This window comes from Podarcis liolepis (assembly GCF_965112155.1).
Source record: "Podarcis liolepis genome assembly, chromosome: 2".
Taxonomy (NCBI): Eukaryota; Metazoa; Chordata; class Lepidosauria; order Squamata; family Lacertidae; genus Podarcis; species Podarcis liolepis.
Genome location: NC_139555.1, coordinates 19,406,491 through 19,432,851, shown reverse-complemented (window position 1 = coordinate 19,432,851; position 26,361 = coordinate 19,406,491). Strand labels below are relative to the sequence as shown.

General features: G+C 43.9%; 1 protein-coding gene across 3 annotated transcripts in view; it reads right to left on the bottom strand.

Moving 5' to 3' along the window:
* Positions 1-26,361, bottom strand: part of ANKFN1 (ankyrin repeat and fibronectin type III domain containing 1) — a 216,674-nt gene that overhangs the window by 135,795 nt on the left and 54,518 nt on the right. Inside the window, exon 1 of one of the 3 annotated variants that reach the window (XM_083489910.1) lies at positions 14,322-14,408. The exons of the other annotated variants lie outside the window; for them this stretch is intronic. The gene's annotated coding sequence lies outside the window, so the exon portion shown is untranslated. Of the gene's footprint in view, positions 1-14,321; positions 14,409-26,361 lie in introns of those variants that run through there. 3 annotated transcript variants of the gene reach the window in all.

Sequence of the window (26,361 nt, the reverse complement as noted above, 5' to 3'; positions counted from 1 at the left end):
TCTTCTCTTCTCATGAGGTGGTCAAAGTATTGGATCTGTCCTTCCAGTGAGCACTCAGGGCTGATTTCCTTAAGAATGGAGAGATTTGATCTTCTTGCAGTCCATGGGACTCTCAAGAGTCTCCTCCAGCACCATAATTCAAAAGCATCAATTCTTCGGTGATCAGCCTTCTTTATGGTCCAGGTCTCACTTCCATACATCACTACTGGGAAAACCATAGCTTTTACTATACGGACCTTTGTCGGCAAGGTGATGTCTCTACTTTTTAAGATGCTGTCTAGGTTTGTCATTGCTTTTCTCCCAAGAAGCAGGCGTCTTTTAATTTCGTGGCTGCTGTCACCATCTGCAGAGATCAGTCTACATCCCAATTCCAAAGAAGGGCAGTGCCAAAGAATGCTCCAACTACCGCACAATTGCACTCATTTCACATGCTAGCAAGGTTATGCTTAAAATTCTACAAGGAAGGCTCAAGCAGTATGTGGACTGAGAACTCCCAGAAGTGCAAGCTGGATTTAGAAGGAAGGATGACAGAAAAAGAATTTGTCAACAGCAGACCTTTAGTTGCTGGCCAGGTTGTCTTGCCGCTTAAAATAAGGCTATCTAAATCACTATACATCCCCAATTTTCTCTATGTAATCATCAGCTTGCAGGACACAGAAGCAGGCTCAGTCTGAAACAGCTTTGCCAAATCTTCCTTTCAGTGATACTTATGTTCAACGAAAAGTCAGATGGATTTTTAAATTCTAATATTCATTCGTACCGCAGAACTTTTAAACAGCAATGGCCAGCAAATGACCAACATTTGGTTGATACTAAGAATTAGATTTAAGTGTTAGACTAGGGGTCAGTTGTGAGATAACAGATATGTGCAAGGATGGGCAAATAGGTCGATTCCAGTTTCTTATTTTTCCAATTTACATTTGGTTGGACACGTTTCCTCATCAGTTTACTTTTCTTTTTTAAAGTCCTCATGAAAATTCATCAGCATTCTCCCAATATACACATTTGCAATGCAATTTTGTTGAATACACACATTTTTCGAAAGCATTTCTCCTTAATACAATGCATTTTAATGCACCCTTTCTCCTAATACACATACAGTGGTGCCCCGCAAGACGAATGCCTCGCAAGACGGAAAACTCGCTAGACGAAAGAGTTTTCCGTTTTGGAGGTGCTTCGCAAAACGAATCTCCTATGGGCTTGCTTCGCAAGACGAAAATGTCTTGCGAGTTCCTGCGGTTTTTTCCCCCTCCCCCCTTTTTCTAAGCCGCTAAGCCTCTTATCAGCTGATCCGATAAGCTGATAAGCTGATAAGCCGCTAAAAGCCGCTAAAAGCCGCTAATAGCGCTAATAGCGCTAATCCTCTAATCCGTCAATGGGCTTGCTTTGCAAGACGAAAAAACCGCTAGACGAAGAGAATCACGGAACGGATTCTTTTCGTCTTGCGAGGCACCACTGTATTTTGCACTTGGAGAACAGCATTGGGAAATTCAGAGAAGTGGGAATTTGAAAAGACAGCTGAGTTTCCATTCATGTCTTGTTTCAGGAAGTGCAAATTAGCCAGAATGAAGTGCTTCCCCATCTCTAAATATGAATAAGGATGAGCAGCTTATGCTACTCCCCTCAGTGCTGTAAGTTTCTTCTGCTGTGTGTGACTGTATGTGGTTTAACTAGGACAATTTCCAACATCAGTTTCAGAACTGGGGCATGCAGTTTACTGCAGCTTTCCATTTGTATCTGCCCACCCCACCCCAGCTCTCTCTCTTTTGCAGTAAAACACTGCAAAAAAGCAATTGTACACATAATTACTGTGTTTTACTGATGGGAATATGCACCTGTGCACATGCATAAAAGACCGTGCAAAAGGAATATTGCTACAGCTATACAACATCAATTTCAGAACTGGGGCAAGCATTTTGCTGCAGCTTTCCATTTGTATCTGCCCAGCCCAGCCCTCGTCTTTTGCAGTAAAACACTGCAAAAAAGCAATTGTAAGCAGAGACATCACCTTGCCAACAAAGGTCCGTATAGTTAAAGCTATGGTTTTCCCAGTAGTGATGTATGGAAGTGAGAGCTGGACCATAAAAAGGTTGATCGCCAAAGAATTGACGCTTTTTGAATTATGGTGCTGGAGGAGACTCTTGAGAGTCCCATGGAATGGAAGAAGATCAAACCTATCCATTCTGAAGGAAATTAGCCCTGAGTGCTCACTGGAAGGACAGATCCTGAAGCTGAGACTCCAATACTTTGGCCACCTCATGAGAAGAGAAGACTCCCTGGAAAAGACCCTGATTTGGGGAAAGATGGAGGGCACAAGGAGAAGGGGACGAGAGAGGACGAGATGGTTGGATACGACTAAACAACAACAACACACATAATTACTGTGCTTTACTGATGGGAACATTCACCTGTGCACATGCATAAAAGATCATGCAAAATGAATATTGCTATAACTATATAAGCAGAGCAACATCACTCTCCCCACCTGTAAATACGTTTTTTAAATATGTACCAGGGCACATGCCCAGTGTAAAACACCACACCTGACTAATGCCTCTGATGCACATGTGTTCATTATAAAACACTGCAGGAAAGGCAATATAGAAGCAATAGCACACCTGAATATTTCTTGCAATTTTCTATGATGTATCAGCATTGCCAAAGGAAGAAAAAGACAGGTATCTACAGAAGGGATTGAAAGCTGTGGCAAAACTGTGCAGGTAGACCAACTCTGTACATCAGTTGAAAGGTTCCTAATGCATCATATGCTCTTTGGAGAGCAGGAGTAGATCAGATGATTTGCAATAGCAGTCTAGGGAGACATTCAGACCAGGACAATTTCAGGAGCATCCTTAGGTATCACCATGAGCTTCTGTGAACACCTACTCGAACTTTCCGCATCACCATGACATCCTAGTATGCCCTTAAGCAAGAAACCATCTTGCAACCTCAGCGTAGACACACAATTCACAAAATGGGAATAACCAAAAAATGGTCCACTCTACAAGGTCCATGAAGGGATTTTAGAATTAATATACAGTCCGTTCCAAAACCAAAGTGTTCCAAAACCAAGGCGCGCTTTCCCATAGAAAGTAAAGCAAAATGGAATAATCTGTTCCAGACTTTTAAAAACAACCCCTAAAGCAGCAATTTAACTTGAATTTTACTATCTAACGAGAATAAACAATGTACTACAGTCACACAGTCAATCAGTCAGTAGCTGAACTGGGTTCCACACAGACACAAAAACAAAACAAAAAGAGCCGCAAAAACACAAAATAAATAGCAAAAAGAGACAGACCTCAGCATAACACTCAAAACGGAAGTGTGGCACTCAAATCGGAAGCGTAATACTCAAAATGGAGCACTTTCAGCTTTCGAAATTAGTTTGCAAACTGGAACACTTACAGTACTTCTGGGTTTGCAGTGTTTGGGTTCCAAGTTGTTTGAGTACCAAGGCATTTGAGAACCAAGGTACCACTGTATGTAAAACTGAGTGGCTAGGATTTATTCATGCTTACCAAGCCCTATAAACCTCCGCACAAATTATCCATTAAATATGATTTTCTGAATTTTTTTGGCTTGAGAAGCAACTAATAAGCAATCGAATGTGGTACATATCCATAGGATGCAACAAAGGCAGGGAAAAGTCACCTAAAAACATATTGCTTAGAGGGAGGAAAACCTAAAACACATTAATAGAGGGATCTGAATTTGCTCCACCAAATCAGGATAACAATTGTTATATTATGTTATGACACACAGCTGTTCTCAGCTTTCTTGTCGTCAGGGCAGACAAAGCGACTCCTTGGGTAATTACATCATCCTTTTCCACTGAGGCAAAATCCACATGCTTTAAATAGATATCCCAGCTAGAATTGGGGGCAATATTTTGCCCTTTGTGTCTGTGTTAAAAAATGATCGCAGGAAAGGTAGCAGTTCAGGTCCTCTCCTGATCCATATTCACAAACAGGCAGTCTGCCTCCCATCCCCATCTCTCCAAGACCCTTCGGTCCTGCATTTATCATTGCCTGGTTCTGCTGACATGCACAGGAAAATTCAGACCTGAGATCTATTCTTAACTACCGCTGCAGCTGGAGCTGAATCTCATCCTTGACAAGTGGATCAGAGCCATTCATCTTTTGCTCCATATGCTGTGAAAAACGGAACACAGCTCCTGAGCATTGACGTAAACTTGAACGACGCCCTCTCCGCTCACCCCCAAGTTCCCAAGCCACGAGCTGGCCCTGTTAAAGACCCTCCCAATACAGTGGTACCTTGGTCCCCGAATGGCTTAGCTGTTGAACAAATTGGCTCCCTAACGCCGCAAACCCAGAAGCGCCGTATTTTTCGCCCCATAAGACGCACCTGACCATAAGACGCACCTACTTTTTGGAGGAGGAAAGGGGGAAAGCCCCGTTTTTGGGGGGAATAGCTCACAGTTGTGCAGCTTCTTTTGCAAAGGGGAAAAGCCCCGTTTTTTTGAGGATCAGCTCAAAGTTGTTGAGCTTACTTTGCAAAGGGGAAAAAATCCTGTTTTTATGGGGTTCAACTCACAGTTCTGCAGCTTCTTTAGGAAAGGAAAGGGAGCCGTTTCTACCAGTTTCCAGACAGATAATCTAATCCGCCAGTCACGTGTCGCTGGGGAAACAAACAACCTCCATCTGCAGAACATTCAACAATGGAGGCCTGGGCAAGGGGCCGGGGCCGGAAAGGGAGCCAGCGATTGACCACACATTCGTTCCATAAGACGCACAGACATTTCCCCTTACTTTTTAGGAGGAAAAAAGTGCGTCTTATGGAGCGAAAAATATGGAAGTGTTACGATTTGTGAACTTTTTTGGAAGCTGAACATCCGACGTGGCTTCTGCGGCTTCCGATTTGAGTGCAGGAAGCTCCTGCAGCCAATTCGAAGTTGCGCTTTGGTTTTCAAATGGTTTTGGGATCGAACGGACTCCCGGAATGGATTAAGTTTGAGAACCAAGGTACTACTGTACTTAAATAGCCTGCGGGATGCTAAAGGGCCATTTGTGTATGGTCCTTGCACAGCACAGGAGTTCCAGATTTCCTGAGCCAGAACTTGGGTTTGCTTATTTATTGACAGGTGGGGTTGGAACTCTACTGTCCAGCCAACGCTGGAATCTAGCCTAAGGAAAGTTTGCAAGGAAAGCATTCTATAACTTACAAACATGTGGTCTTTTTCTATGCTGTGGGAAGTGGGAAATTTTGGAAGGAGCTTTTAATGGAACTTGCTTGGAGGGGTATATTTTAAAGGTCTAACAGCCTATATTTCCATGCTTTGTCATGTTAAACCTCTGCTGGGGTTTTCTCACCAAAGAGTACTTTCCCTAGACTTGGATCTTTAGATCCAAGAATAATCCCCCCCCCCCAGGTTTCCCATTTAAGATAATTATGTGTACTCATCATGAACACTCATTCAGGAAAGCCACTTCTGCCTAAGGAGGAGGTGTGGTTGCAGGCTTCACACCGCCTCCAAGTGTATGGCAGGTGGAGGCCAGCCCAGCGCGATTGGGGGATTCCCAGCTGCGTCACCCCCTAGCTGGCCAATTGGCTGGCTCAGGGGCGCGGCCTGCCCTACGTAGGCAGGACGCGGCCGGGGATCTCCCTCTTTGCCACCCGCACTGGTATTGTTCTGTAGGTGGAAGAGGGGAGGTAGCGCCATCACCTGCCCCACATATTGAAGGGTAGTCCGTTAAAGGATTCCGGGGGGCGTGGCCCTGTCCGAAGCCTGGGAAGGTGAGGGCCTAAGGCGGTGACCCCGGGGGAGTTCCTAGTTAATGTGCATCAGCAGGACTCCCCCTATTGGTGGTTAACCCTTCCCGGACTTCAAGCAGATGGGCTGGAGTAGGATATAGTTGGTTAGGTCCAATGCCTAAGCCAATACCACTCATCACCTGTAACCAATAAAGTTGTGGCCTTTTTTAGCCCATTAACCTTAATAATTGTGTCATGTGTCATTATTTCCACCTGAGGGGTGGGGTCAGGAACTCGCCACGCAAGTACTCTGTATTTTAAAGTGGAAACTGCCACTTTCTCCACGAGTGCCTTTCAGGACTGTTGCTTTGTTCATCAAGGTGGGCTAACTTCATTTCTCTTAGGACAAAAGCAGCCAGGTTGGGCTCTGATTTTGTTGACTGACTGGTTGGCTGATTAGCCACTTCTTGAGTAGAGTTCCTAAAGCAGCTCCCAGCCTACTATAATTACATTATACAGATACCGTAATTACATTATGCATTATTAAAATTTGAAACAATCAAATTACAGACCACTGGGGATTTGAATGTCTTCCATGGAACTGTGTGATACCTTTTAAAAAATGAGGCAAATCTTAGTCCCTGCTGTCTTTCTAGGGCAGAGGGAAGATAAAGATGCCAACTACTGCATCTGAAGCAGATTTTCACATCCACACCCCTCAAAATCCCTCTAAATGTAAGTCATTCAAAATGGATTTTCTGTTGCAAGGAAAACAACAAATGGGTTTCTGTTGCAACCCATTTCAATGGTATCAGCTGCAACCATTAGTGGCAAATATGGTAAAGAATTAAAATCATATTTTTGGCACTCTTATTTCTTATCATAAACACCTGCAAAATAGTTAAGCTTCCAGTGTTTCAAATTAAAAACAAGTCCTTGAATGTTCTGCAGATCCCAAGAGTTTTCGCACCCTGAAGGAAGGCTGTGAGGTCTAAACAGATCTGACAACTATAGGGATCATTAATCAGATGACACAAAACAACAACCTTTCTCCACACAATATCAGTAGAAGTGAGAGCTGTCATTTAATAGCCTATCTAATGCATACTGCTTTTTAAAAAGCTATCTCAACAGAACGTTAACTGTTACATGTACAGTGTGGCTTCAACATCTGGAGAAACAAACTGCAACTACAGAGGTGTGGTTTGCATAACGAAAGCTTTCTCAGAATTGCAGTTGGATTTATAAGCTTTTACAAACTCTGAATTTCAGTATTCTAACATGCCCATTTCCATTTACTTTGTTTGGTCATTTAGTCGTGTCCGACTCTTCGTGACCCCATGGACCAGAGCACACCAGGCACTCCTGCCTTCCACTGCCTCCCGCAGTTTGGTCAAACTCATGCTGGTAGCTTCGAGAACACTGTCCAACCACCTCGTCCTCTGTTGTCCCCTTCTCCTTGTGCCCTCAGTCTTTCCCAACATCAGGGTCTTTTCCAGGGAGTCTTCTCTTCTCATGAAGTGGGACTACTCAGGGAGTCTACTCTTCTCATGAGGTGGGACTTCTCACTACTGGGGAAACCATAGCTTTAACTATACTGACCTTTGTCGGCAAGGTGATGTCTCTGCTTTTTAAGATGCTGTCTAGGTTTCCATTTACTTAATCTCCACTAAATTAAAAATCTTTTTTAGAAAGAAGCAGGGAGTCACAGCACTGACGTCTCACTATTTGCAAAGCTGTTTGATGACACCACCCAACCCCCATCCTCCTCTCTAACATTCCTTAATGTGACACACACACACAACATGAATGGACTTTAGAGAAACTGAGATTTATCAGAGTTGGCCACATCTGCACATTGCAATAAACCAGCATGCCTGTCCTGCTTTACCGTGTTAGTGAAAAGAACACAAAAAGATGCATTACATTTGTGGAAATTGTTTGTAAAAATGTGTATATTTGTCAAAATTGCATAAAGAAAAATGTGTATATTAGGAGGCACTCACGCTAAAATGCTGGTGAACCTTCATGGCGATTTTTTTCTTTAAAAAAAGCGTAATCACAAATTGCTGCAGCAATGTGGAAAACTGAATGTAAGAGTGAAAAAATCAGAAATGTAAAGAACCAAAACTGATCAATACATCAAAACTAACCAAGAAGTGCTGGCTTACTGTAATTTGAGAATCTGGGCTCCTGGTTCGTTGTTCTGAAGCAAGCCAAGCTTACAAAGCAGCCTTTGAAGTTCATTTATTTATTGAAAACAACCTCTGAAGATGGTTTGGAAACTTCAGCTGATGCAAAATTCAGTGGCCAGGCTGCTCACATGGACAAGGTGGTTAGAGTATTTAATGCCAATCCTGGCTCAACGGCACTGGCTGCCAATTGGTTTCTGGGTCCATTTCAAAGTGCCAGATTTGTTGTATAAAGCCTTAAATGGCTCAGGACCACAATACTTCAAGAACCACCTCTCCCCGTATGAGCTGTCCCAGACCCTGTAATAATAATCTGTGGCTGTTCTTCATATGCCTCCTCTTGAGACGACTGGAAGGTGACAACATGAGAATGGATATTTTCTGCTGTGACTCCCCACTTGCGGAATATTCTCCCCAGCAAGGCTCGCTTGACACCTTTGTTATATCATTAATATGGGGTGTATTTTTGTGTTTTTATATTGTAACCTCTCTGTGAGCCTCGGATGAAGGCTGGTATATAAATTAAATCAATGTTTTTACTCCCTCTCTTCAGCCTTCCAAAAGACTTCCACAGCAGGTAACAAATGCCAATGACAACAGACCCTCCAAGTGTTCCTATTTCCAGGGACAGTCTGGATTTATAGAAGCCATCCCGGTTTCTGATTTGATCCCGGAATGTCCCGCTTTTCCTTAGGACGTCCCTACTTTCCCCGGAGAAATGTTGGAGGGTATGTGATAAGACATTCCCTGTCCTCAGGCTTATCAAAAGAAATGACACAATTGGAAATGAGATTGTGAGGGAGGGGGAAACTATCACACTTGGGCTCTGAGAAAATGAAGAGGAGAGAAATGGAGAAATGAGAGTAACAATGGATAATAAGTGTGAACAAATGCAGCAAGGTAAAAGAACTAGGTTTCAGTTAATGTGGCTTCCTCTTTTCTTCCAGGTATGGTTCAAGATGCTGGCTTTGCATTAAAATGGCTTGTTCTCAGGGACCACCTTTTTCATTACGCTCCGCTGCCACCCCTAAATCAAGCATCCTTTTGATTTTTACCAGATTGTACTGCCACGAGTCCAAACAAGAGGCACAGATAGAGGCTAGAGGCTTTATTGATGGCCACACCACCTCTCTCTTCAGTGGAGACTTTCATCAACCACTGAAGCCAATTCGCTTCTGGAAGCTCTACAAGATGTTCATTTGGACTAGCTTGTAATAGCCAAGGCTGAGCAGATATGGGAGAATCAGTTGGTTTCTTAAATGGAAAACAATATCCTCAATTCCTAGAATGGGGTGAGATATTGTTGTTTAGTCGTTTAGTCGTGTCTGACTCTTCGTGACCTCATGGACCAGAGCACGCCAGGCACTCCTGTGTTCCACTGCCTCCCGCAGTTTGGTCAGACTCATGTTGGTAGCTTCAAGAACACTATCCAACCATCTCGTTCTCTGCCGTCCCCTTCTTCTTGTGTCCTCCATCTTTCCCAGCATCAGGGTCTTTTCCAGGGAGTCTTCTCTTCTCATGAGGTGGCCAAAGTACTGGAGTCTCAGCTTCAGGATCTGTCCTTCCAGTGAGCACTCAGGGCTGATTTCCTTCAGAATGGATACGTTTGATCTTCTTGCAGTCCATGGGACTCTCAAGAGTCTCCTCCAGCACCATCATTCAAAAGCATCAATTCTTTGGCGATCAGCCTTCTTTATGGTCCAGCTCTCACTTCCATACATCACTACTGGCAAAACCAAAGCTTTAACTATACGGACCTTTGTCAATCTGCCCACAAACTGAGATCCAACTCTGAGGGCCTTCTGGGGGTTCCCTCACTGTGAGAAGTGAAGTTAAAGGGAACCAGGCAGAGGGCCTTCTTGGTAGTGGCACCCACCCTCTGGTTCCAGACCAACTGGAACCAGAGTTTTAGTAATGCTTTACTTGGAAGTGACTCCAATTGAGCTCAGTGAGGCTTATTCCCAGATGAATGGGCATAGGATTGCTGGCTCAGTCACTTGTTCCTCCTGTATATACTATGTATAAGTATATACATAGTACTTATTTCATTATATACAGTGGTATCTCGGTTTTCAAACGAAATCCATTCCAGAAGACCATTCGACTTCCGAAACATTTGAAAACCGAAGCAGTTACTTACGGAAGCATTTACTTACAGAAAACTCAATATGGAAGCCTCATGGCATGTTCAACTTCCAAAAAGCATTTGAAAACTGAAGCAGTTACTTCCAGGTTTTCGGTGTTTGAAAACTGAAACGTTCAACTTCTGAGACATTTGAAAACCGAGGTACCTCTGTGTGTGTGTGTGTGTGTGTGTGTGTGTGTGTGTGTATATATATATATATATATATATATATATATATAATGTAACTTTGTATTAATGTAACATTTTTGTATGCAACTCTATGTTTTTTGTAATATTTTGTTGAAGTTCTCTGACGTTGCTTCAGTTTTCTGTACACTGCTTAGAGATATTTTAAATATACTAAGCGGTATAGAAAATCAATAATCAATAATCAATACTAGCAGAGGGACTTACGTAAAACATGGCTGGCTCACTGTGGCTGGTCTTGTTACCTTTGGAAGAAATACCTGCCTACCCCAGCTTTGTTTGCAACTGAACTGAGAGTAGCAGCATTTTAGTTCCAAACAGAGGAAGCATCTCCTCATGCAATTGTGATACAGAAAGGTGGAGATGGAGGTGGGTGCTAATTCACAGGCTGGGGAGGCTGTTAAGAATCCAGTGTATTGTGTGTGGAGGGTTGTTAAGCGTATTTCCTTTTCCTTGTAAGCTTCCAACCATCGTCATTACAGAGTTGTAACAGTTCTAACGTGAGGGTAGTCTTGGAGAGATTTTGCAGACAGGACTAGGAAAGGATTAACTTCAAAAGTTAGGGTCACCCTGTGTCCTGTTTTTCAGAGGCCTATTTGAAGAGCTGTCACAGAAGAGTCCTCTGTTTGAAATACAGACAAAAGAAAACATTGGGAAGAACTTCCTGACAGTAAGAGCTGTTTGACAGTGGAATTTGCTGCCAAGGAGTGTGGTGGAGTCTCCTACTTTGGAGGTCTTTAAGCAGAGGCTTGACAACCATATGTCAGGAGTGCTCTGATGGTGTTTCCTGCTTGGCAGGGGGTTGGACTCGATGGCCCTTGTGGTCTATTCCAACTCTATGATTCTATGATTCTATGAAAACACTTTTTCATGCAGCACAGGCACATGTGATCTGTGGACTAGGGGGACTAGTCTAGTCCCCTAAATGTTCCCGGTAAATTGGTGTGTTAAGTGTGTACCTTTTACCCCAACCCGTTAATATTATATCATGATATTTATCACGCTGAAGGGGCAAATGCTCTCTGTTTGAGAGCTATTCCCAGTTCATTTCCTGCTAAATCCATGGCGTCACAGCGTGCAAATGCATCGGTCCCTGCCTACGACGCTGTTGATGAGTCATCAAAGAGAGCAGCTGGGGCTGAGGAACAAGAAAGCAATAACTTGTCCATCAAGAGAAGTAACTACAGGGGGATTGCTGGCATTTGGTGATTGAAGTTTAATGTGTCTCCTTGCGTTCTGAAGACACCGCCACGTGGTTCTCCCTGCCCCCGGGGGCTATTAAAAGTGTATATTTTCATGTGTTGAAGTGCTTTCCAAGCACAATTCAAAATGTTGGTGCTGACCTTTAAAGCCCTAAACAGATTCAGGCCTCTACAGTCATACCTCGGGTTAAGTTGCTTCAGGTTGAGCGTTTTCAGGTTGCGCTCCGCGGTGACCCAAAAGTAACGGAATGCATTACTTCCGGGTTTCGCGCTCGCGCATGCGCAGACACTCAAAATGACATCACATGCATGTGCAGAAGCGGCGAATCGCGACCCACGCTCGAACAGACGCAGGGTGCGTTTGCCTCAGGGTGTGACCGGGGCTTCGGAACGGACCCCATTCGCATCCAGAGGTACCACTGTATATCTGAAGGAGTGTTCCACCCTGTCATTTAGCCTGGATACTCAGATCCAGGACTGAGAGCCTTCTGGGAGTTCCCTCACTGTGAGAAGTAAAGTTATATGGAACCAGGCAGAGGGCCTTCTTGGTAGTGGCACCCGCCCTGTGGAATGCTCTCCCATCAGATGTCAAGGAGATAAGTAACTATTCAACTTATAAAAGATATCTGAAGGCAGCCCTGTATAGGGAATGGTTTGGTTTTTTTTATGTATGATGGAAGCCGCCCAGAGTGGTGACCCAGTCAGATGGGTGGGTTACAGATAATAAAATAAATAATATTATTTATTGCTACATTTAAATCTTCTTGTACATTTTGATAGTATTTGTGAAGAGACATATTTCTGTCCCAAAGCACAGGACTGATTCACTCCCCACCACTATGACAATAAGATGTGTATCTCTATCCTCATCAATCACCCCGTCGATATCCTACCATTCATCTAAGGAGCTCAAAATGGTTATTTCATCCTCATAGCAAAACAACCCCATGCAGTGGGTTTAGCAGCAAAAGGGCTACTGGTCTGAAGACCTCCCCCGTGATGAGTTCTTATTTTAGTCATGGAAGTTGCTGTGGGTGTGATGAAATATGTCTGCATTGCTTTTTTATTCATTTTAATGAACATGGATAGCAAACTATAGTTGGGAGTTATTGCCCCAATGCAGTTAGTTTACACATCACTTGGGAAGACAGGCGAACTAATGTCAGTGTCGAAGCAATGATTCTTCAACATCAACTTCGTTGGACTGGTCATGTTGCGTGGATGCCTGATTATCGTCTTCCAAAGCAACTATACTCTATTCTGAAGTTAAAAATGGGAAGCGTAATGCGGGTGGTCAACAAAAGTGGTTCAAAGACTCTGTCAAGGCAAATCTTTAAAAATGTAGTATAAACACCGACAACTGGGAAACACTGACCTGCAATCGCTCCAGTTGGAGGACAGCCTTTACCAAAGGTGTCATGGGCTTTGAAGACACTCAAACTTAGGATGAAATGGAGAAACGTGTTACGAGGAAGGCATGCTTGGCAAATCCTCACTATGATCAACTCCTGCCTGGAAAACTATATCCTCACTGTGGAAGGACGCGTGGATCCAGAATTGGCCTCCACTGTCACTTATGGACTCACTGTTAAGACTGTGTTCATGGAGGACAATCTTTACTCAGCTACGAGTGATTGCCAAAGAAAAAGAAGGCAGTCGTCTTGAAATTTGTTACATTCAGATTATTATATACGTTTCAGTTCATATGACAAAAGGGAGCATATGTAGCTACTTCTTTGTCTGCATTGTGTTGTTTTTTTACGTAATGAAACGGCAAAGATTAGAAAGTCACAAAAGAAAACGCACGTTCTTCTGAATTCTAGGCAACCGTTTACAGGTTGCACTAGAGTGCATTGCAATTGCTGGAAGGTACATCTTGCCTGCTTTTAAAACGGAGCCTTTCACCTTTGAAAGTTAGTCCTTGCTCAGTCACCATCTCACCTCCCCCCTCCCCATGACATCAGGACGCCTGGAGCCCAGCAGCAACCCAGCCTCCTGGTTGCAAGTAGTGTCAAGGTTCAGAAACAGGTATCCGAGCCCTGTGACGAATGAGTCTCTGTGTTATGTGAGACTGTTTAAACAAACACAGAGATGCTTTCAAATGCAGCCTGAATACCTAAGATCTTTCCCTCTCCCTTCTTCTTCTTCTTCTACTTCCACTCTCTCTCCTCCTCCCTCCTCCCACCCTCCTTCTCCAAAACAGAAGATTAAGCTCGCCATAAACATGAACCGATGAAAAGAATTCACATGGAGCTCTGAGTGGTGCCACAGGGAATAGCCGCTGGAGAATTACAAATTGCTTCTGGAGACACTAGTCTCCCTTTACAGCACATTAACATAAAAGTACACATATCTTCTTTCTATAAGGCACTAACTTGTAAATTAACCTTTAATGGAGTATAAATGATGTCCTGAAAGAACTGCTTATGCAGCAATATTTATGATCTAGAAAATTGCAAATATTTACAAGATCATAGGTGTTAATAGTCTGTCAAAAATGTTTGTATATTGTACATACATTAAACCCCCAGTTAAAGGCCGCGCTGGGGGGAGGAGACCACCCTCTTTCAAGTCTAATATAGGATTTCATTTGCATGCCATATATGCCAATCTCTATAATTAGACTCTATCTTAAGATATACCAAGACAATTTTAGAGGGAAAGGTAACTTTCTCGCCAGAGTCCATTTATTTTACAGCTCAGCGCTGCCTGCCTGTGTGAACTGTCTGCTACATGATATTGTCTGGGGAAAATTAGCCTTCCATAAAAGATCTAAGGTTTGTTCCAGCAAATTGTCCCATGGCCAATGCAGCAATCTCAGTGAAAACAGAGGAATGTTCAGGCAGTTACAGCACTGGTTGGAGTCAGTGACTTACTTACTCTAGAGAAGCCCCACTACTGGTGCTCATGCAAATTTCAGACTTCCAGGTTTTACTTTTGAGGCCATATAATACCCTGCGAGTAACACATAAAATCTATTTTTAGAAAGCCAAAGAAATAGCATAATCAGGGCCTTTGGAACTGAAAAAAACATATCCCAATAGTTTCCTGCTCTGTTCTGGGATTAGGTGAGATCAGTAAGTAAATTTTTGAATGCTGAATGTGCAAGTGACTATCTAGAGACAATGGGTAAAACTAACACCACTAACTGCTGGATAAATGTTTAATGGTTATTTTATTTGTTTAAAAACCATTTTTTTTAAAAAAAAAGAGTGGAAAACCATTCCTATCACTGTCAGTGGTCCTCAGGGCTGGATTTAGGTTTGATGAGGCCATGAAACCAGTCCATGGCACTCTATATATAGAAATGAGTAAACCAGTGATATTTTAGGGAGCAGGCTAGCAGGCAGGGCCCATTACTTACATCATAGGAGCCTACAAAACACTGTTGCTGTATGTAGGTTTTATTTTATTTGTTTTTTATCTTATATTTTGGAAATGTACATCCAGTTTTCCCCCCTTTATTTTTTGGGGGGCCCCAAGAGAGTGGGGCCCTAAGCTATAGCTTGTTTAGCATATATGTAAATCCGGCACTGATGGTCCTCTGCAAGGGGATGATGGGTTTGTCCTCGTGGGGCCCTCTTCCATTTTGGACATTCTGGGATTCCTTGGTAGAGAAGAGACATAGAATCAAAGAACTGAAGGGCTAGAAAGGAACCCCGGGGGTCATTCCAGTCCAAACTCCTCGAATGCAGGAATATGCAGTTGGTTCATCTGGGGAATGAACCTGCAACCTTGGCGTTATCAGCACTGCACTCTAACCAACTGGGCTATCCAGAGTCCCATGGAAAGGTTGGTGTTTCATATGCCAAGGGGTCCTGTGCTTTTTGGACCTTTTAAGCTCCCGTAGTTTGAATGCAGAAATGATTTGGGAGGTGGGGCTTGATCCAGACATTTTGCATAGCAGTAAAAGGCTACTTACACATCCCCCCCCCAAAGGACAAAGGGGTACACAGATTTGAATAAAATGTACACCTATAAATTTAAGTCTATAAGTAATGTATTGGTAAAGTAAAGGTAAAGGGACCCCTGATCATTAGGTCCAGTTGTGGCCAACTCTGGGGTTGCAGCACTCATCTCGCTTTATTGGCCGAGGGAGCCGGCGTACAGCTTCTGGGTCATGTGGCCAGCATGGCTAAGCCGCTTCTGGCGAACCAGAGCAGCGCACGGAAACACCGTTTACCTTCCCGCCAGAGCGGTACCTATTTATCTACTTGCCCTGTGACGTGCTTTCGAACTGCTAGGTTGGCAGGAGCAGGGACCGAACAACGGGAGCTCATCCCGTCGCGGGGATTCAAACCACTGACCTTCTGATCGGCAAGTCCTAAGCTCTGTGGTTTAACCCACAGCGCCACCCGCGTCCCTAGTAATTGCTATATTTAAACAGAAATACATTTCTCACACTGACCAGGTAACATATGTACCTGTTAAATCGATCCAGCCTCAAGGCCATCTCTCTTCTCGTGGCTATTCATCTTTAATCCACATTTGGGCCAGACAGCCCTTCAATTCAAAGGCCGCCTTCTATAAAGCAACACGCCTGGTCACTCTTAGCACCACAGATCCTGAAAGTGATGTCAGAAGCCTGTGTCCCAAGTCTTTCAGGGGCTTAGCAATGACTCTCTAGATTGTACAAGCTCTAATTTCTGAACTGCATCAGTAGAGCGTAGAGCAAGGTTTAAACCAATGCACCATCTAGACTGGTTTTATGTCGGAACTGGGAATCCGTTTGCATACTGGGGAGCATATTACCTTCTGGGCAACCTTTTGGAGGCCACAGGGCAGTGGTGGGCAGGACCACAGACAAGAAAGAGCAGAGCAATGAATGTGGATTTGACCTTTGTACAGTAGAATAGTTTCCACCCATGATCCACACACCCCTCTCCATCTTCCCTTCAGGCATCATCTGCATGATCTCTATTGAGCTATCATGCCCTCCAATATTTATCCAATGAAAATAGGGACATCTTATTCTATTATTATTATTATTATTATTATTATTATTATTATTATTATTATTATTATTATTAGCCCACCCATCTGACTGGGTTTCCCCAGCCACTCTAGGTGGCTTCCAACACATGTAAAACATAATAAAACTATACAGGGCTGCCTTCAGGCATCTTCTAAAGGTTGTAGAGTTACTTATCTCCTTGGTTCAGGGGTCGCATAACTCCATACCCTCCAACATTTCTGTGTGGAAAATAGGGACATCCTACCGTACCCTCTAAAAGGGACGCAGGTGGCGCTGTGGCTTAAACCACAGAGCCTAGGACTTGCCGATCAGAAGGTTAGCAGTTCAAATCCCCGTGATGGGATGAGCTCCCGTTGCTCGGTCCCTGCTCCTGCCAACCTAGCAGTTCAAAAGCACGTCAAAGTGCAAGTAGATAAATGGGTACCGCTCCGGTGGGAAGATAAACGGTGTTTCCATGCACTGCTCTGGTTCACCAGAAGCAGCTCAGTTATGCTGGCCACAAGACCCGGAAGGTGTACGCCGGCTCCCTTGGCCAGTAAAGCGAGATGAGCACCACAACCCCAGAGTCGTCCGCGACTGGACCTAATGGTCCGGGTACCTTACCGTCCCCTTTGATATTTCTCCAATGGAAATAGGTATGTCCTAAGGAAAAGCAGGACATTCTGGGATCAAACCAGAAAACGGGATGGCTTCTGTACATCTGGAACTGTCCCTGGAAAATAGGGACACTTGGAGGGTCTGAGCTATTTCAATGGAACCTCTTGAAAAAAAGATATCCCATTGTGCTGAGCTCCTTTACCACCCCATACAATTTACTATCTTCAACCTGTATTATTCACACAGTTTATACTGGTTTAAACCGAGAGTCTCTTATTTACACCAACAGTGGGCCCGGCCCAATTTACTGGAGATTTTATATTATCCAATAAATGAGATCAAAAGCAGCTCATTTCCTAACTTCACGATGGATTTAATGCAACCACCACAAAACACTTCTAGTGAACCACAGTTGCTGAAGCTTTCAAGTTTACGTTGTTTGTTCCCTAATCCAGAGGACCTTCAAATAATCTAATCATATCCCTCTCCCAACCCCAAAAGAAAAACACAACATACAAACCCCACAGACAAGGCATACCAGGGGAACAATGAAAGTATGGTTTCTCTCAAATCACCAAACACTTTTAATTTTCTTTGAAATACAAGGAGAGCATAATCTGTCTGAGACTCGATGCTGTATAAAATCATTAAATGGCACGAAGTGGCTTGACCTAGGCTCCTCCTAATATACAGCAAAAAGTCAGAGAATGTCCATGACTGACCATTAGCAAACAAAATAAATCCACCTTGCTGAGCTGCTCTCACATAACTGGCTGAATTGGAAGAAGTGCCAAAGATCCATATTGTGTGAGTGTCTGGAGGTGGTTGGAGGATGGATGACAGCTAACAGATTGAGGTTGAATCCTGACAAGACAGAAGTACAGTTCTTGGGGGGACAGGGGGCAGGCTGGTGTGGAGGACTCCCTGGTCCTGATTGGGGTAACTGTGCCCCTGAAGGAGCAGGTGTGCTGCCTGAGAGTCATTTTGGACTCACAACTGCCCATGGAGGCACAGGTCAATTCTGTGGCCAGGGCAGCTGTCTACCAGCTCCATCTGGTATGCAGGCTGAGACCCTATCTGCCCGCAGACTGTTTTGCCAGAGCGGTGCATGCTTTAGTTATCTCCCACTTGGACTACTGCAATGTGTTCTAAGTGGGACTGACCTGGAAACTACAACTAATCCAGAATGCAGCAGCCAGACTGGTAACTGGCAGTGGTCACCAAGACCATATAACACGGGTCCTAAGAGATCTCCCAGTACATTTCCGAGCACAATTCAAAGTGTTGGTGCTGACCTTTAAAGTCCTAAATGGCCTCGGTTCTGTATACCTGAAGGAACGTCTCCACCCCCATTGTTCAGCGCCGAGGGCCTTCTGGCAGTTCCCTCCCTGCGAGAAGTGAGGTTACAGGGAACTAGGCAGAGGGCCTTCTTGGTGGTGGCACCTGCCCTGTGGAATGCCCTCCCAGCAGATGTCAAGGCAATAAGCAACTATCTGACTTTTAAAAAACATCTGAAGGTGGCCCTGTTTAGGGAAGTTTTTAATGTTTAATGCTGTATTATGTTTTTAATATTCGGTTGGAAGCTGCCCAGAGTGGCTGTGGAAACCCAGCCAGATGGGCTGGGTATAAATAATAAGTTGTTGTTGTTGTTGTATTGGGATAACAAACCATTATTTAAAGCCTCGTCACTTGTTCCATTAAAAACTGGAATGGGCTTCTCTTTATATGTCTTTCCCGGTGCTTCCCACTTCCACTCCCCCAACCAGTGATGACGTATGAATTAGTTAGGCTTCATTTATACTTGGAAATTTGTGCTGGAGCACAGCAGTATGTTAAAATAGCGGCAAACAGCTGCTTGGGGTGTTGACCTCCTGCTTTCCACTCCTGAATAACCTCTGACTTTGTCCATCAAAGGTCTTGGCAAAATATCCCCTCCCACAGTGGGTTTGATGACTGCACTTCCTGCTCACTTCCTGTTTACACTGGCTCAGCTTCTCCTATATTAAACACGCCCCTTAAACATGCCCATTGGATGACAGGACTGGACACCCTCCGTCCCATTATGAACAGGGGAGTGGTGCAAAGACCACCTCTCTCTGAGCAACTGTGGCAGAGGCTGGTGTGGGTGCCTTTTCCCCTATTGGAGGGGCTCTTGACAGGAGTATGCCCACACCATGTTGTGGTTTCGTCCCTTTTTCTGCTCATCTATCTGTGGGAACCACTGTGCTGCACACCCACGGCTGCCATTTCCCAAATGTGCCCATTAGCCCCCAAAGTTTGGGTACATCTCAGGTGACCTCCTTTTCTTTGAGGGAGACAAATTTCATGAATTGGACCCAGTGAAGGATGCACATGCAAGTCCCTTCAGCATGGAAAGAAAATTGTCGTCAGGGCTACTATGCCTGCAGATCAGCACTAAGAATGAAACGTGGGTCTTTGCTGAGCTTTTAGTATTTGCTGAATCACAGCGATGAGATCTTGTGGCGCTTTCACAGATCCCTAAAATAAGCCATACAAGAGGACAGTTGCAACAAATAACACATCTTTGTAGGCCTTCTTTGTTCCTAGCAGTCTTGCTGTGGACTTCACATGTAACTTAAGCACAAAACCAATAATAGATATTACTACCTGTGGGTTGTTTTTTTAAAAAAAGCTCTCTGTTTTGGCATTAAAGAATTCCAATTGTCCTGTCGACTATCAAAGTTCTCAAAGCTTCATGTGTCTGGTGCCACCATCTGAACCAAATTAACATCATGAAACTAAGATTTCAAGGCAAATAAAAATACTATATCATCTTAATAAAAGCATCATGCGGCATGGGAAAACGAAGGCAAGAAAGATATAATTTTATAGGCCTTGCCCCTGCTCCTCTTACTGCAAACTGAAATTTAAAACTACTAAAAGAAGCACACATCAGGAGCCACATAATGAATCTGCTACGAATATTGGGCCTGGATTTTGAGCTCACTTTAGACAAAAGCCTTTGGAAACAATCGGGAGAATTGCAGGACTGTAGCGAATAGCCCTCGTGGCTTTGAATTGTGTGGGTCAAGCAGTCTATATCGTCTTTATCAAAGTCGTGCTAGAAGGGAGGGGGTGAGATCCTCATAGGCAGCTATTTCAAGACAGATGCCAGAAGATGAAAATGGGGTCATAAATGTAACTCTTAGTTTTATAACATCCTTATAAAATGATCACAGGAAGCTGCTCTTTGGACACCATTATGGGGTGCTCTTTGACAGAAGGAATAAAAAGAGAAACAAAGTATGAACACAGAACTGAAACAACAACAGCAACCAAAACTGAGATCATGCTAGAACTCAAAAACTCAGGGAAATGCATACAGTTCACTAAATAGAGCAAAGCCATTGTTTTAAAAATAAGAATTGCAGAGGGCAATATTAGGGATGAATGGCTAGAATGAAAAGGGCTGAATGGCTGCCAATGCATTTCTTCCTATATATATATAAATGTAAGGCTGTTGTCAGGCTGGAGTTCCTGCGGCTGCCAATAGGTAACGTAGCAAGCAGGAGCTGCAGTCCCTAGTCTTCAACGATATCTATTATAATTGGGGTAGGGATCCTGTGGCCTTTCAGATGTTGTTAGACTATAACTCCCATAATTCCTGACCACTGGCCATGCTGACTGGGAATGAGGGGAGTGGACTCAACTCAATCAATTTCTTGAGTGCCACAGGTTCCTTGAACCATTGTACAGTGGTGCCCCACAAGACGAATGCCTCGCAAGATGGAAAACTCGCTAGACGAAAGAGTTTTCCATTTTGGAGGTGCTTCGCAAAACAAATTTCCTATGGGCTTGCTTCGCAAGACGACAATGTCTTGCGAGTTCCTGCGGGTTTGTTTTCTCCCCCCCCCCCCTTTTCTAAGCTGCTAAGCCGCTTATCAGCTGATCCGATCAGCAGATAAGCCGCTAAAAGCCACTAATAGCGCTAATCCGCTAATCCTTCAATGGGCTTGCTTCGCAAGACGAAAAAACCGCTAGACGAAGAAAATCACAGAACGGATTCTTTTCGTCTTGCGAGGCACCACTGTACTAAAATAAGCTGCATCATATGATACCACTACACTCTTAGTTTCCTCACCTCTGCTAGTAAAAGCTAATGAAGTGTGAAGGAGAAACTGAGCTCAGCTGCATCATAGCACACATTCTCTTTTGCTAGAATGAGGAAAGGAAACACAGGGCTGTTGCTCTAAGTAGCAGCCACATTGGTTGAGACAATATCTAGTTATTTCTAGTATGGAAATTGCCAACATCCAGACAAACCTCAGAGGATGCACCAGCCAGGAAGCTAGACAAAGACTTCATTCTCTCTCTTAAATGAGAGCAGAACAGTAACAGGAAGCTCCAAACGATAACCAAGTCCAGCGCCACCCAGTGACTAAACAACAGAATGACACTATCCACCTAGGACCATGCTAGGTCATGCAACACATAAATGGAGGCCTCAGCCAAACAACAGAGGTTGGTGGTGTTATTGAAGAACTTCATTACACGATGTGCAAAAGCCCTAGAGAATAAAATAACTTGACAACTTTACGCTTACCCTTGTAACTGGTAACAAGAACTGAAAGCTTTATTAAATGGTTAATTTAATCAATTGAAACTACAATTGCAGCTCATACTAAGTTGCCTCTCCACCCCGCTCCTGCAGCATATTTTTGCTACATAAATTAAGTGCATGGTAACATTATCATAGGGACGTGGGTGGCGCTGCGGGTTAAACCACATAGCCTAGGACTTGCCGATCAGAAGCTCAGCGGTTCGAATCCCCGCAACGGGGTGAGCTCCCATTGCTCGGTCCCTGCTCCTGCCAACCTAGCAGTTCAAAAGCACGTCAAAGTGCAAGTAGATAAATAGGCGGGAAGGTAAATGGCGTTTCCGTCCACTGCTCTGGTTCACCAGAAGCGGCTTAGTCATGCTGGCCACATGACCCGGAAGCTGTACGCCGGCTCTCTCAGCCAATAAAGCGAGATGAGCGCCGCAACCCCAGAGTCGGCCACGACTGGACCTAATGGTCAGGGGTCCCTCTACCTTTACCTTATCATTATCATGGATAGCATGTGAGTAATCTTGCCTTGGTCACTTCTCTTCTCTTCTCTTCTCTTGCCACCCCCCCTCGAAACCCCAGTACAAGACTGTTTCATGGCACAGTTGGTCTTCACCTGCTTGCAAATTCCTATTGCTGCTGCAGTGAGGGTAAGGTGGGACTTGCTAACTCCGAGGACTGCAAGCAAGAGGGTGCATGTATCAGACACTGTCTTTCAAAGTCCACTGTGAATCTCTCTATGTAGGACTCCTGAAGTTCTAGACAAATAACTGAGATCTGACCATGTTCGATTTAGCTTGAAAATAACAGAGAGATGCTCAGTAAGGCCAGGCAGGAACCAAGATTTCATTTATCAAAGTAGGGTGGTATTCAGTCATGATCACTGATTGTGTAAGGGCCCTTGGTCATCTTCACTAAGAGGCCTGTTAGGTCAGCCTGTTACTGCTTTGGGAGGCCTTGAAGAGCAACATAGGTAGAAAGCAATTGTGGGAAATCAGATATAGACGACACCCCACTTATGCTGGGGTTTGACTGCTCAGCCTCCCCGCCTAACAGCTGATGTGTGGGCAGGGTTGCCACCTTGAATAAAATATTGGGGGGATCCAGGAAAATCGATCACATAATGGGCACACACATACTATTTGAATGGCAATGCCCATCAACTTGAGGGGGGAGGCCCCCTCAAATATTTTATTGGCTCCTATGTGCACAGGAAATTTGCTGCTGCTGCTGCTGCTGCTGCTGCGCTACCCCACAGATCAACTGTTAGGCGAGAAGGCCGAGCAACCTCAACAAAGCCCCGCTGTGCCCCTGGCTCATGAGGAGACCCACCCCAGAACCCAAAAAGGATGCCTCTTCAGGTTCTGAGGAGGGTTTCGTCCCTGAGCCACCAAGGACTTCCCAGCTCTCTCCTGCCACTTCCAGGTTCCTGTTGCCATGCATGTGCGTGGTGGTAAATTGCACTCAAGTGGAGAGTTGCCTGTACATTTCTGGGGCAAGCAGATGAGTCTGTGGCAGGAGGTAAGGCCCATCCTTGCAACAGGCCCTGTTCCAGTGCTTTGATAAAGTCACATAATAAAGCACAACATAATGTCATTTCTGAAACATCTGTAAGAGCTTTAAATGGTACCCAAACTGAGGATTCCTAGCTTAGCAGTTAGGCACAATTGGTTGAAACAAAAGACTAAATTGTAGGCTGTTAACAAAAGATCAGTTTAACTCATTTTATATACCCAAAATAGTATTCTTGACTTCAGCCTTGGTCATAGGAAATACTAAAAGGCAAACATTTGCTATTGAGAAAATGAATACGTTTTGAGCAAAGAAATAAGGCAATAATTTGCCGCACTTGACTTAGCAAGTGATGGGGGAGGGGAGGGGAAGGGAGAGAGAAACAACTCATTTCAATGAATTATCAGCTCCTTCGCTTTCATTTGGCTCCACCTACGGTATCTCAATTCACTCAAAGTTGTTCAGCAACAAAGTATAATTAATTTTCTTTCGTGGACAGCAAAGTCATTTAGCGCGTGGATATAGCAACAGTTTGGGCATATTGTAGCTGACAGTTCAAACAGTAATTATTATCTGCCAACCGTTTGCAGAAATAAAATTGCGATTTGTAATGCAAATGAATTCCCAGGAGAATAGACAATGGGATTTCAAACAAAAGGGTAAAAAATAGTGCCGTGGATGAACAATATTAAGCGCTCTGTTCAGGAAAATACAAAGGTCGCATCTCCAATACAGAGGGAAAGCACACTTAAACTCTATTTTCAAAGGGAATCATGTTTAATTCTGTGCTGGATGTCAGCCAGCGTGCAGTAAATTGATATACAAGTTGTTGTATGAAAAGGCCAGAGTAAAAAATGCACACCATTGAGGATTTCATGGATAAAGAAAGGACAGCCCTGTATACTTGTATACCACCCCTATTTTCTAAGAGAGGGATGGCTAACCTGTCTGTCTCCAAATATGGCCAGACTCCAAATTCAAAGTGCTTAAATATTCCTCTGCCATTGTTTAAAGCTGCCATTTCCCTCTCAGTTTCCTTCATCTCTGTTTGACTCAAGCTTCTGCTGTTGTTCCAAGCCACCACTTTCCCCCTCCTCAGTCCCACACCATGGCCACTGCTGTTGTGAAATCTGCCTTCATTTTTTGCTCTCCTACCCTTCTGTGGCTTCATGCAAATCCAGGATTGTGATGTGGCACTACAAAGCATCCAATGGAGGCTGTGCAGGGGCATCCATACATTTTTACTATACAGTCGTACCTTGGTTATCAAACTTAATCCGTTCCGGGAGTCTGCTCGACTCCCAAAACCACACGAGAGCCAGTGTGGTGTAGTGGTTAAGAGCGGTAGTCTCGTAATCTGGGGAACCGAGTTCGTGTCCCCGCTCCTCCACATGCAGCTGCTGGGTGACCTTGGGCTAGTCAAACTTCTCTGAAGTCTCTCAGCCCCACTCACCTCACAGAGTGTTTGTTGTGGGGGAGGAAGGGAAAGGAGAATGTTAGCCGCTTTGAGACTCCTTCAGGTAGTGATAAAGCGGGATATCAAATCCAAACTCTTCTTCTTCTTCTTCTTGGAAAACAAGGCGCGGCTTCTGATTGGCTGCAGGAGCTTCCTGCACTCAATCAGAAACCACAAAAGCTATGTCAGACGTTTGGCTTCCAAAAAAAGTTCATAAACTGGAAGACTTACATCCAGGTTTGCAGCATTCAGGAGCCAATTTGTTCGGCAGCTAAGCTGTTTGCTAACCAAGGTACCACTGTATGGAGAAAAATATTAGAAATTATCTTCTTCAGGATTTTCATATGGATAGTCCCTATTTTAGTAACAGGAACTTAGCATTTATGCAGCACTTAAGAACTTCACTTCTATTCTCTCAACAATTTTTACAAGAATCCTTGCACTGAGACTAGTCGAGACCACTAAACACTGGTCTTGAAAGACCTACATTGGCTCCCAGTACATTTCCGAGAAAAATTCAAAGTGTTGGTGCTGACCTTTCAAGCCCTAAACAGCCTCGGTCCGGTATACCTGAAGGAGCATCTCCACCCCCATTGTTCAGACCAGACACTGAGGTCCAGCGCCGAGGGCCTTCTGGTGGTTCCCTCCCTGCGAGAAGTGAGGTTACAGGGAACCAGGCAGAGGGCCTTCTCGGTAGTGGTGCCCGCCCTGTGGAATGCCCTCCCACCAGATGTCAAGGGACAACTATCTGACTTTTAGAAGACACCTGAAGGCAGCTCTGTTTAGGGAAGCTTTTAATGACAGATGTTTTAATGTATTTTTAATCTTTTGTTGGAAGCCGCCCAGACAGATGGGCAGGGTAGAAATAATTGATGATGATGTTGATGATGATGTCACCTTTATCCTCATGTTGCAGATGAATGACTGAGGCTGGAGCTATACAGAATTTTTTTTTTTAATGGTCCACCATCTTGCTCCTGGTGTGGTCTCCCCCATCCACCACCAGAGGACAACATTTTGAGAAGGAGAAACCTCATTTCAAAATGTTTTCTTTGTAGGTTGTCTTTGCAGTTTTATCGTATAGTTTCTAGATCATTAACTCATAGGTTGTGAGGGTCACTCAAAATGCAGGATATCAATAAAATAAAATGAGATAGAATATTAATCCTGTGTGATATTATGATGGTGACACCAGCTTTTAGGAATATAAGGGCTTGTACCGCATAATCCTATACATATTCATGTTTATGCAAGTTCTACTGTTTCCAAAGAGGATTTACTTCCTTGTAAGTAATTTTAGACTACACAAATTCACAATGACTTATTAGAAAGTGCATTTTTTAAAAAATAATTACAACCCTGAAAATAATCAGAGTGCAAACACAAACCCCATCTCATTGTAACTACAATCCTCTTAAAATACACTTGTGATTTCAGCAGAGATTAGGAAAAGGCATCCCTTTAGTAATGATTTATTCATCCATCCTTTGACAAAGGAAAGAATGTGTGTATCTGCTGTATAGATTGGCATCAGGAACATCTTTCAGGATCAATGTCTGTAGGCTCTGTGATAAAGGATTTACAGTGAGGTATCCAAAACATCTTTGTTGTTCCTTCACGATGAATGCCGATCCGTATATTTTCAGCGGATGACTTACATAGCCTTACCTTGTCTGATAAATCAATACAAGCAGTACTTTAATGCCAACCATTGGGATCAGCCTGGTTTCTGTAGCTTTGCAAGACTGCAAAACATTTCCTGGAAACAGAATATACCGTTGGATTGGTGGAATCCCAACTTTCACTTACACTG